A 13443-nucleotide genomic window follows, 5' to 3' on the forward strand; every position below is an offset into this window, starting at 1 on the left:
AATGGCAAAGAAAAATTTCAGAATTTGTATGGGCCAGGAAAAAAACAAGAATTAAAATGAAAATCTTATCCGATGCAAAAGAAAGGGGAGGTTTCCAATTGCCGATCTAAAATTGTACCATGATGCAGTGTGTTTGGTGTGGATTAAGGAATGGATGATGTTACTAAATAAGAAATTGTTGGTTTTAGAAGGCCATGGAAATATTTTTGGTTGGCATGCATATATGTATTATGGGAAAAATAAGATGGATGGTTTTTTCTCACATCAGTATATAAGAAGAAATCTGCTAAGTACCTGTATTTTGTAAAATACAAAAAAATATGATGATGAGAGAAAGCCGTTATAGATTGTGCCAACGGAAGTAATAAAATTATCTTCAGAAACTGGTGAAGGGATGTGGCTAACGTTTAATCAACTATTAAAAATACAGGGAGGAAAGGTGGAACTAAAATCGGCTGAAGAATTACAGTATAAATATAATTGGTTTCAACTGCAACAAATTAAGAGTTTGGTGGAACAGGACATCAAAAATGAAGGTATAAGACAGGAGTAAACAGAATTGGAAAGAATGCTGTTGGGCGAAAATGAAAAGTTGATTTCAAGAATTTATAAATTATTATTGAAATGGTCTACGGAAGATGAAGTAGTTAAATCTCAAATGATAAAATGGGCAATCAATTTTAACAAAGAAATACAAATGGAATCATGGGAATACTTATGGAAGAACTCTATGAAGATATCGACATGTTACAACATTAAAGAAAATTGCTTTAAAATGCTATATAGATGGTATATGACACCAAAGAAACTGGCAAAAATGAATAATCTGGTGTCAGATAGATGTTGGAAATGCAAAAAAGTATGAAGGATCTTTCTATCATATGTGGTGAACTTGTGAAAAGGTAAGACAATTTTGGCAAATGATTCAGAAAGAAATGTCAAAAAAATTAGGTTATGACATTAAGAGGTCTCCAGACTTTTTTCTGTTGGGATTACAAATGGAAAACTTTACGAAACAAGATAGAACGATGGTGCGGTATCGGCTTCCAGCTGCAAGGACATTATATGTGCAGCTATGGAAGCAGGATAAAATACCAGAAAAGTGGGACTGGATTTTAAAAGTTATGTCTTGGAGTGAAATGGACAAATTTACAAGAATCTTAAAAGACTATGATTTGGAGAAGTTCAGAAAGGAATGGGAGAAATTCCAAAAATATGTTGAAAAATACTGGAAGGTAAAGGGACACTTAGTGATTTTTGATAATAGCTGAAGCTTTGTGGAATGATGGACTAAATCCTATTAAGAAATAATTTCCTTATGTTATAAAGAAATAATCTCCTTTTGTTTTTATTTTTGATGAAGGTGAAAGGATAAGAATGAAGATGGACATATAGGGTTTGACTTCTCTTAAACTCATTCTTTTCTTTTCTTTTTTATTGTGGTAAGGTTTCAATATGAAGATTCTTGGTTTGATAAAATTATCTTGTATTTTTTCCAATTTAAGTAAACACCGGCAGGGGTCATAAAAAGGGGGGAAAGGAGGAGGGGGAAAATGTAATGTATTGGTATAAACTTGCATTGATTCTTTTATTTCTTTAAGAATATTATAACAATACATTGCAAATTAATAAAATTGTTTTACACACAAAAAAATCCAGCATTAAAAACTCTGCTCAGCATAAAAACACAGATGATAAAACAGATATTTGACATCTTAAAATAGTTTCCAGACTAAAATTATGACAAGGTAGGTTATTCTGAACACAGTTGCAAGTATAGTTCCTCCAAGAGAATATTTCCATTTGCAGATGACAGAGTGATGGTTTCCATGGATTTCCTCTCCCTTTGTAGACACTCTACTTTGTCCCCTATGCTGTTTGTATACTGCATTCCCAAATACTACTTCAACCTTGCCTGTAACATAAGGTACTATGGGTAGGTGGGTGCCACAGGACTTGGTTCTGAGCCCAGTACTTTTCAATGTTTTTATCAATTATCTGGATGAGGGTGTGGAGAGGCTACTCATTAAATTTGCAGATGACCGCAAATTGGGAGAACCACACCAGAAGATATAAAATTCAAAGAGACCTGAACACACTGGAAAAGTGGGCGGAAGTGAACAGGAAACAATTTAACAAGGATAAGTGCTGAGTTCTGGGTAACAAAAATAAGCAACATGCATACTAGATGGGGGATACACGTCTGGATAGTAGAGTGTGTGAACAAGATCTTGGAGTACAGGTGGACCATAACTTAAATATGAGCAGCCAGAGTGATGCAACAACAAAAAAGGCTAATGCGATCTTGGGGTGTATCAACAGAGGCATAGCATCTAAATCGCAAGATGTCATAGCCCCACTGTACACTGCATTGGTCAGGCACACCTGGAACATTGTGTGCAGTTATGGAGGCCTTGCTTCAAAAAGGATGTGGACAGAATGGAGCAGGTGCAGATGAGAGCAATGAGGATGATCACAGACCTGGAGACCAAGCCCTATGAGGAAAGGCTGAGGGACCTGGGAATGTTCAATCTGGAGAAGAGGAGGTTGGGGGGGGGGGGACGAACAGATTGCTGTCTTTAAGTATTTAAAGGGCTTTCACTTAGATGAGGGCAGGGAGCTATTCCTAGTGGCAGCAGAGGATAGGAGTCGCAATAATGGGTTTTAAAAGGGTGAGAAGGTATCGGCTGGATATTAAGGGAAAAATTATAAGAGTTGTTCAGCAGTGGAATCAGCTACATAGGGAGGTGATGAGCTCCCCATCACTGGCAATCTTTAAGCAGCGGCTGGATAAGCACTTGTCAGGGATGCTCCAGGCTGATCCTCCATTGAGTAAGGGGTTGGACCAGATGGCCTGTATGTCCCCCTCCAACTCTGTGATTCTATGCTTCTATAACATTTCATCAGAGCACACAGTTTTCCTTCTGTGATGACAAGACTATGAAAAGTGATTTCACTGATACATTGCTGTGGGTAGAATCACTCATCTTAGGCTATGGGACACACCTTATTTAGTGCCTAATGTTCCATGATCCTTAACCATTAAGAAACTGCTTAAAAGTACCTCATCAGGAAAAAAAATATTTTTCAAGCAATAAATCATGTAGAAGACCTTACCTAGCAATAACACAATGTGATTTTTTTTGTATCATGAATGAAGTATTATGGAGTGGTATCCCATTTGACTATTTATTGTCACAAGATATAGTACCTTGAAGAATTAGATTTGCTAATCAGCTACTCTACAAAATAGATTGGCCTACACACTGGAAATAAATTAAAGCTAAAGACTCTACACAGGGGTTTTTCCCCCTCCTGAAGTTACTCCACAGATTTCACCATTTCAATGTATTTTCCATCCTTTGGAGTACTCCATACTAGAGTGGAGTGTTCAAGAAGCCTTGCACTTGCCCTCATAAATTTCAGCCCTTTAAAATAATTAATTTGGAATATTGAGCTTTCCCTTCTAAAATATCCTTTAGATTCTAACAATCAAATGAAATACTTCCTGAATTTGGGCCTGATCCAAAAATCCTGGAAAGTCTCCCTTTAACTTCACTGATTCAGCCTCTTTTTCAGTCACTCAACTGTACAGGAAATTTCTTGTGGTTAATAGGAATTCTGCCAAAGAAGGCTTGAGTAAAAACTGAGTATTGATTATGGCAATAGCCTTAGGAAAACATTTTAACAGCTCCTTCTCAAGGGGGGGGGGGGACTTTCAAAAAATCTTGACCACAAAAGAAGAAAACCCTCTTCTTCTATACAGAATAATTATATGTTTGCTTGTTGCACAGCAGAGACCCATATATTAAGCAAAGAATGCTGTGAAAATTTGCCCCATTATCTACAGAACTGCCTAGTCTTTTCATGAATATGTTATTACAATGTGAGACATTAACATTTTATCCAAAGAATATTTGTGGATCAATAGTAAAAGTAATGTTTGGAATGGGATGGCTAAAATATTCTAAAACAGCAATCATACAAGTTAAGCTTCTTACTGAATGTGTAAATTTTATCACTGGAAACCCATCAATTGCTTCTTTATAAATGGTTTGGATAGAGGAAATGCTTATTAAATTTTGAGATACTAAATTGGGAGGGGTGGCAAATACAGAAGAAGACAGAGTCAGGATACAGGTGGGAAAACTGAGCTAAAACAAAATTAATTGTAACAAGCATAAATGTAAAGTTCTGCATTTAGGCAGGAAAATTCAAATGCATAATTATAGGATGGGGGAGACTTGTCTTGGCAGTAGTTTGTATAATAAGGATCTAGGGGTCTTAGTGGACCATATAGTGAGCAGTGTTAGCAGTGTCAGTGTCACATGAGTCAGCAGTGTGATGTGGTAGGTTAAAAAGCAAATGCAATTTTGAGCCGTATCAACAGAAGTATAATGTCCAGATCATGCAAAGTGATGGTATTGCTTTACGGTGCTGTGGTTAGACCTCACCTAGAGTATTGTGTTCAGTTTCAGGCACCACAATTTAAGAAGGATGTAGACAAGCTGGAATGTGTTAAAAGAGTCCTGTGTTGTATAGCCTCTGTGGTCCTCCAATTGAGTCTTGGATCAGTGGAATGTCAAGCTTGGAAGCTGGCTTTCCACCTTTACCTGAAGGTTCTGTTTTCTAGGGAGCCATTGGGTTTCCTTGTGTTTTATGTTCTGATTACTAAGTTTAACAATGTAGATTTACAGTGCAATCCTAAGGACCGTTACTCCAGTCTAAGCCTATTCATTTCAAAGGGCTTAGACTGGAGTAACTCTCCTTAGGATTGCACTATTAGAGACCAATCCTAAGCAGGTCTACTCTGGATTCTACTAAGGTCAATTCAGTGGGGCTTACTCCCAGGAAAGTGCTCCTAGGATTGCACTGTTAGTCTTGAATCTATACTCCATATTTTGGGGCTGTCCCCTGAGTTTTTATTTATTGGCCAGTAGGTCCCCTATGACTACCAAAAATCTATGCTAGGTATTACAGGACTTGAATGGACAGATGCTATGAGGAAAAGGGTCAATAAAAAGTGGGGTAATTGGGAGAGATTAAGTAAAAAAGTTGACTGGATCCAGCCAATCTGTTCTGCACCTTTGTGGTGAAATCAATATAAGAATACAAGTTCACACAGTGAAAAATAAAACAGAATGCTGAATAGGAATGGTGCGGAATTCTATGTTAAAAAAATCAGAGTAAGAAATCCCTGGATAAAAATATATGTTGTAGTCTAGCAATTGCTAATAGGAGCATGAATTTCCAATACAAACATAGAGTATTCCCATGCACAGAAGAAATATAATTAGGCCAATAATTATAAGAAAGTTAACATCAATGAAGACGATTTCAGATATGATTTACAAGGTCATAATCTGGAATCAATTTAATAATATTTAATCTGGACACTTTATTTGGCTCAAACATGGAAGATGGAATCCAGCTATAGGTTTTTCATAATAAAATGCTACTTTGAACTAGGGCTATTCAAGAGCAGATTAATTTTCTTCATACCATTTTATGACATATATTTTTATATAACCAAATGGATAACAAACATCACTTGGACTTCCAAAAGCTTGAGATGATGCTGATTTTAACTTGGGATGGCTCTTGAAGCATGAAATTAAGTATCTTGCTCTTATGTTGCCAGAAAGCTTCTCATAAAAGAGACTTGCAGTGCAATTCTGGGGGGGGGGGGGGGGGAGAGCTGTGGGAGGGAACTTACCACTACATTGGTACAAGTTGCATTTGTGCTAGTGAAAGTGCAGTTGTGCCGCAAGGGACTTACACGGACTTAAATGGGCGCTGCCCCGCTGGAACGCTGCCCCACCTGAGAAGAGCGGTGCCTGAGGGCTATGCCTGAGCGGGGGCAGTAGCCCAGCAGATAAAGCTGCACTGGTGGAGGAGGGGGTGGAGTTGGGGGTGTGGCCAGGCTTAAGTGGATTCCTAAGAACTTTGGACGATGATACCCCCCCTGAGAGGCGTAAAGGTATGCCCAGAAAAACAGAAGTGTATCCCATAGGTACTAGTGGAGACTGGAAACAGATTATCCCAGCCGCCATGAAAGCTTGCAAACCTCTTAGGGAGCTGTGTAATTGCCTCACCAATCCCCTCGCACCCTGGGCTGGGCAAGCCCCCTCCCCAAACCCCAATTGCTGCTCTCCACCTCCTAAAAATACTTCTGCTCCGGCCTCGCACGACTCATTTGGTAGGGAAAGCCACATGGTAAGGGGTTCTGCCGGGGAGCTTCCTGCCACACAGACTTTGAGTAAGGGACAGGCATGTTGGTGATGGGCACTGCATGGCGAGGTTGCATAGACAGTATCTTTGACTTGTGAGGGGGAGAGTAAGGTCTCTCCCCTGGGCTAACTGCTCTTATTTCCAGGTCTCAACAGGTACCCGGCTCCTGGAGGCTCAGTGTACGAGGACGGTCGCCCATGCGTGGGTAAGTTCAACTGTGCACCCCCGTGGTCCTCCTCCCCTCGCTTGAGGCTAGGTGGTGTGCCAGTGTCTCTGGCACTTGCACCAGGCAGCGGACCCTGGCAGTGGGCGGTTGCTGGCCCTCCTCCCCCATGCTGCTGCCAGCCCCCTTCCTTTGGTCTGTCCTCTGACATGTTTCCACCCCTGGTGGGGCGGGGGGGGGGGGCTGGTGACTGATCCAATGCCTGTGGGGAGTAGGTCAGAGGCTGTCTCTTTAAGAGAGCCCCCAGCTGAAAGGCAGCCTCCTGCTCCAGCTGCTGCCCCTGCAGGTGCTCTTGATCTCTGTCTTTGTTTTGCAGGTGGGAATCCAACACAGAGGCTTCCATGTGTGGCACTCCAACCCTCCCCCTCTACTCACTCAGCTGCTCCTGCCCACTGCTCCAAGTGGAACCCCGCCCCCTGTGAGACTGGCTAAGTTGCACCTGGGACACCATCGCACTTGGTTCCAGCACAATAAAGTTTGGGATGTGCCCCCTTTTGTCTCTCCTGCTTGGCGTCTGCTGCACGTTCCCTGTGCCACTCCCGCCACTCTGTCAGTGGGCTCCCCAACAGAATGCCTTGGAGGGCGGGTGCATTTGCTTCTTGGGGGGGAGGGCTATGAGCCACCATGCTGCCCCCCATGGCTGGACAGGGGAAGGGGTTGCTGCCCCTCAGCTTGGCCGGCCTCACAGCCTGCCCGACCCCACAGGGCTGCTCATAGCGCGACCAGGCAGCCATAATGGAGTGGATGCATGGCTGGCGCCTTGAACTTTGAGTTCCGTAGGCCCCGGGAGGAGTTCCATGCATACAACAGGGGGCATAGGGGCAGCACAGGGGGCCTCCGAGTCCGTGGAGGAGGAGGTTGTCTGTTGGACTTGGTGGTCTGCTCATTCCCATACACACATTCCAGCCACTGTCTATGATAGCGAACTCCTGCATTTTGTGCTTCCTTTTGTCTGTGCATGCCTCTGCCTGTCTGCCTGCCATAGGCAGAGTCTTTGACAGTAGGAGGGTGCGAGGGGATTGGCAGCCTCTTAGGTGCAGGCTTTCCACACACACCCCAGTCTCATGCAGCGATCTGGCCAATCCTGTGGTCCTGCGTGACCCTGTCCCTTCCCCCCACCTTCACCTTGGCAGTGGGCCAATGGCATACACACGGATGAGATCACCATGGCAACGGCTTCTCTCTCGCTCATCTGCCTGCACTCCCCCTCCCCGCCTGGTGTAACTTCTCCCCTTTGGGAGTCGCCTACGGCCGCCTACATTAGTTCTACACTCAGACGCGCCTACATGGTGGTTCTCAGGATTGGGCTGTTGGTGACTCAGTGGTGAAACATGCTGGCTTTTTTACTACTGAAAACCTGGGCTCAAAACAAATATGAAGCTAACCTGAGTATTTTCTGTCTAACTAAACTCAAGGGGAAGAAATCTGAGCTTCAAAAATTCTCATCGATGTGTCACAAATGACTGCATGTTCAAAGACAAATCAGTACTAGAATGCAGGAGGGCAATTTTAACCTGGGAGTGTCTTAGTTACATAGGAAATAACCCACCACCCCACAAAACTTGCCTTTACTAATTGTCATCCATCTCTTTTCCTCATGTATATGCAAGGTGTTCTAATTAACAGCAACAAATAGAGCCATGTATTGCATGACGAACAGAGAGCCATATTACATGGTATGCAGCCTGTTCAAGAAAAAATCATTTTTGAACACACTAGCTCCCTTTAGGGATACAGTGATTTTATTTTTATTTTTTGCAAATTAAGCTGTCTTGCATATGCATAGTAACAAATGTTGCAGCCAGGCTACTAATGGGGCTTCCTCGTCAGGAGCACATTCAGCCTGTGCTGAGAGCGCTGCGCTGGCTGCCTGTTGCGTACCGAATCTGTTTCAAGATCCTGGTATTAATCGTCAAAGCCCTATATAGCCTAGGACCTACCTATCTGCGGGACCACCTTGCCCCACATGTTCCCCAGAGAGCACTGCAATGAAGTTCTCAAAATCTTTTGGCTGTCCCTGGGCTAAAGGAGGCTAGGTTCAACTCCACCAGAGCAAGAGCCTTTTCGGTTGCGGCCCCAACACCCTTCCAGAAGCCATCAGGGCCCTGCGAGATTTATCGCCATTCCACAGGGCCTTCAAGACTGAACTGTTTCGGATGGCATATAACATCTAATGGGAGAGGGCTGCCACCACATCTGGATCCATAGCACTTTTATTACCAACTGCCCAAGATCTGTGCGTGTGAGAAAGAAAATATTATATGATCTGCCTGAAGTAGCACCATTGTTATTTATCTGATTGTTTTGTTTTAATATTGTTTTGTTTATTGTCTATTTTATGCTGTTAGCCGCCTTGAGTCTGTATGGAATGGGCAGGATATAAATATAATGTAAATAAATAAATTTAAAAAACAAAATGGTAATTTAAGTGGCAGTAACTGAATATTTATTTTCCAAACCTTAAGCAACAATATGTCAGCTCTAAATCATATAAACATGCAAAAATAACTTGTGTTCAGATCTAAGAACTCAGTTTTTAATGCCTCCAGTCAGTGTTTCATATTTACATACTATAGAAAATGCTATTACAAAGACCTGACTGGCAAATAAACTTTTATTTGTAAAGCACTTTAACATTTTATGTGTAAGGCACTTAAACATGTTACGTGTTATTTTGAACATGCGGAAATTTGCAGCTGTCACACTGATCTGTGATTCTGATTAAAGGTTCTTTTCCAATTAAGTTAAGCTTGGTGAAGAACGGGTGGGGGGAATAACACACAAAAAAATAACCCTTACTTCTTCCAGAAGACAGTTCTGGAGATGTGTGGAGCTCAGGCCCTGTTTCTGTTGACTACCAGCAGCCCTCTGGAGTCTATGCAAGCCTTCCTATCTGAGATCTTTTTAGCAGATGCCAGAGACTGAACAAAACATGTTCTGTATGCAAAGTATGAACCTGACCACTGAGCTTTGCTTCTCCATAGCCAAAACATGTTGGAAGCACTGGCAGTCTGCATTCTAATAAAGATAGTTGTTATTTTATTTATATTCCACCCATTCCCCCATGGAGGCTCAGGGCGGAGTACATCAATATAGACAATAATAAAATCACAATAAAATTACAATGCAATCACAATACAATCTGTTACGATAATAGTTAATTATTAACTAGTTAATAGTATGGCAGGATGGTCCAGCAGGATGGTATAGTAAGATAGTACAGCAGTGTGGTACTGCAGGGGAGGCCAACCAATTTAACAAGTAGATGCCTGCTGCCTCATCCAAAGGCCTGGTGAAAAAGCTCTGTTTTACAGGCCCTATGAAAGGCTAACAAGCCAGGTAGGGCCCAGATCTTCATAGGGAGTTGATTCCACCAGGTCAGGGCCAGAACCAAGAAGGTCCTGGCCCTGGTAGAGGCAAAACGGGCATCTCTTGGACCAAGGATGGTCAAAAGATCTTGAGATACCGAACAAAGTTACCTCTGGGGCATATATGGGGAGAGATGGTCATGCAAGTATGCTGGTCCAGGCCACGCAAGGCTTTAAAAGTCAAAATTAACACCTTGAAATGGACCCGGTATTCTATGGGCAGCCAGTGCAGGCCGCAGAGTGCCAGCCATATGCTCACCTGTACAGATGACGCAGTAAGCAGGCGAACTGCCGCATTCTGCACCTGCTGCAGTTTCTGGATCAGCTTCAAGGGCAAGCCAGCATACAGGGAGTTACAAAAGTCCAACCTGGAAGTACCATTGCATGGATCACTGTAGCTAGGTCTTGGGGGATAGATATGGTGCTAGTTGCCTGATCTGCCGTAGATGGTAAAAGGCAGACCTGGCAGCCGCCATGACCTGGGCCTCCATGGAAAGAGAGGCATCCAGAATCACTCCCAAACTCTTCACCTGTTGGGCCGGCACTAAGACAGCACCATCCAAGGCTGGGAGTTGGATGCACAATCCCACCCACCCCCCCTCAACTCAGGCACAGGACCTCCATCTTAGTTGGATTTAACTTCAGTTGACTCTGTTGTAACCATTCAGCCACGGCTCCTAACACCTCAGACAAATGCTCAGGGGTGGAGGACAGTCTACCACCCATCAACAGATAGAGATGGGTGTCATCAGCATACTGGTGACAACCCAGTTTAAAACCTCGGGCAACCTGGGCAAGGGGGTGCATATAGATGTTAAATAATACTGGCAAGAGGATAGCTCCCTGCGGCACTCCACATATAAGTGTGTGCCACATGGAAGTCTGCTTGCCAAGCACCACCCTCTGCCCCCATCCCCAGAGAAAGGAGGAAAAACCCCATACTCCAGCGACAGCAAGGCGGTGGGTCAAAAGATCATAATCGACCGTGTCAAATGCTGCTGACATATCGAGAAGAATCAGCAGCGCTGCCCCACCTTGGTCCAGATGTCTTCTTAGGTCATTGGTGAGGGCGACTAACGCAGTCTCTGTCCCATGGCCCAGGCGGAAACCAAACTGGAATGGGTCCAGAGCAAATGTTTCATCCAAAAAAACCCTGCAGCTGCTCCACCACCGTTTTCTCAACTACCTTTCCCAGGAATGGTAAATTCAAAACTGGCTGATAGTTAGCTAATACCCCAGGGTCTAGTGATGGTTTTTCTAAAACGGCTGAATCACTGATTGTTTGATTGTTATATGAAGTGCTTTGATGCTGTGAATGACACAGAATTACTTTTGTTCCTTGTTTTGTAGTTCTTTAAAGTATGGATGCTAATATTACTAAACTTCCATTAAATATCAAAGATGTGCTAGGTTAGGTACAAAAAACAGGAAGGACAAGATTTCTGTACAGAAGACTTATTTGGTATATGTCTGGTTATACATGCATGATCATGTAAGTAGGCATGAAAATGTATGTGTGTGTATATCTATCCATCCATTCTTCTATCCAAATTCTAAACATTTGGTTCAATCCCCAATATTACAGTATACCATGATGAGAAACTAAATGTAATCCTCAGTTATTGAGGTAATATTTTATTACTTTTCCTGTTGGCATTGTCACAAGTGATTGGTTGCCACTGACATCTATCTATCTATCCATCCATCCATCCATCCATCCATCCATCCATCCATCTATCTATCTATCTATCTATCTATCTATCTATCTATCTATCTATCTATCTATCTATCTATCTATCTATCTATCTATCTATCTATCTATCTATCTATCTATCTATCAGATTTATATCCTGCCCTCCCTCGAGAGGCTCAGGGCGGCTAACAACAGTTTAAAAACATTAGCAATTTACAAACATGTTAAAATTAAGTACATAAAAACATTTCTATACATATTAAAGCTGTGGCAGGTCCCACAGGACCCTGATGTTTTCGGGGGGGGGGGCATTCCACAAAGTGGGGGTAATCTCAAGTTACTGAGAATGCTCTGGCTCTAGTGCTGGTCAATCAAGCTTCTTTCGGTCCAGGGATCTTAAGGAGATTTTGAGACCCTGAATGTAATGCTCTCTGGGTTGCATATGGGGAATGACGGTCCAGAAGGTAGACAGGTCCCAGGCCATATAGGGCTTTAAAGGTTATAACCAGCACCTTGAAGCGAATCTGGAACGCCATAGGCAACCAGTGTAATACTTTCAGCACAGGTTGAATGTACTCCCATAAAGGTAGCTCCATTAACAACCTGGCTGCTGCGTTTTGTACCAGTTGCAGCCTCCAAAGTTGAGTCAAGGGCAGCCCCATGTAAAGGGCGTTACAGTAATCTATTCTTGAGGTGACCATTGCATGGATCACTGTTGCCAAATCGTCGTGCTCCAGGTATGGAACCAACTGCCTTATACTCCTAAGATGGTAGAATGCGAATTTGGCAGTGGCTGCTACCTGGGCTTCCATTGTCAGCGAAGGCTCCAGGAGCACCCCCAAGCTCTTGACCCTTGACACTGCCGCTAGTAGCATCCCATCAAAGGCCAGCAAGGGGATTTCCCTACCCAGGCCGCTGCGACTCAGGCACAAGACCTCTGCCTTCGCTGGATTCAATTTCAATCGACTCTGCCTGAGCCATTTCACTACAGCTTGCAATGCCAGGTCCTGATCTTCCAGGGCGCAGTGTCATGGGTGCTGGGGACCCTGCAGAAGAAGCCGAGCCTGCAGGAGAAACTGTGCCCCTGCCACCTGCACCAGTGCCCCTGCCCCCTGTGGGAGAAGACCCAAGCCCCCCTGCTTCGCCCTCTTGGGTGGCTCGGGTGCGTGACTGCCTTCACCAGGACCTCAGGGGTCGAAGGAGGGCAGCACGCTCACGAGCAGGACGCTCCCTGAGCCCTGAGTTTTGAAAGGATCTTGGCTCTTCTAGGAGTAAGGATGCGTGAGTATAGCAGGATCCTGGCCGCCCTCTGAGTCAGCACTTAGCCCAAATGAGCAACAGACAGCAGAGGGCTATATAGCTGTGGGCTTTGGGAGAAGGCTTTGTGGAAGCAACTAGTCACTTACCTGACATTCTAACATCCACTTCGGCTTCTGACTTTGGCTTCTGGACCCCCTGACTTTGGCTTGACTTCTGGAACCCCTGACTTCGGCTTCCGAACCCCTGACCTGCGATACCTGGACTGTGATTTGGCTTTGGCGCATCGGACCCTCTTTGCTCACCAGTTACCGGCCTTGGACTGCCCCTGGGCTTCGCCTGACCCGGCCCCAGCCTGTGACATGCAGCTGGACTGGCCTTCCAAGAATAGATAGAGCTGGGTGTCATCCACATACTTGTGGCAACCCAGCCTGTATCTCCAGACAATCTGGGCAAGGGGGCGCATGTAGATGTTAAACAACATCGGGGAGGACCGCCCCTTAGGGACCCCACATACAAGAGGATACCTCTGGGACGACTGCTCCCCTATAGCCACCCTTTGTCCCCGGGGCTTCGAGTTCACTCATTGTGTCAAGGTTGGCGGGGAGAAGGACCTTATCTGTGAAAAAATCTGCAAAAGCCTCACAGCCAATTTCCAATTCCTTATCATT

The 13443-nt window shown here is 44.0% G+C and overlaps 1 protein-coding gene across 3 annotated transcripts in view; it reads right to left on the reverse strand.

The window, feature by feature from the left end:
- The window catches only part of TAFA2 (TAFA chemokine like family member 2), a 245641-nt gene that overhangs the window by 145351 nt on the left and 86847 nt on the right, over nt 1-13443 (reverse strand). The window lies entirely within an intron of this gene.

This window comes from Heteronotia binoei, chromosome 8 (assembly GCF_032191835.1).
Source record: "Heteronotia binoei isolate CCM8104 ecotype False Entrance Well chromosome 8, APGP_CSIRO_Hbin_v1, whole genome shotgun sequence".
NCBI lineage: Eukaryota > Metazoa > Chordata > Lepidosauria > Squamata > Gekkonidae > Heteronotia > Heteronotia binoei.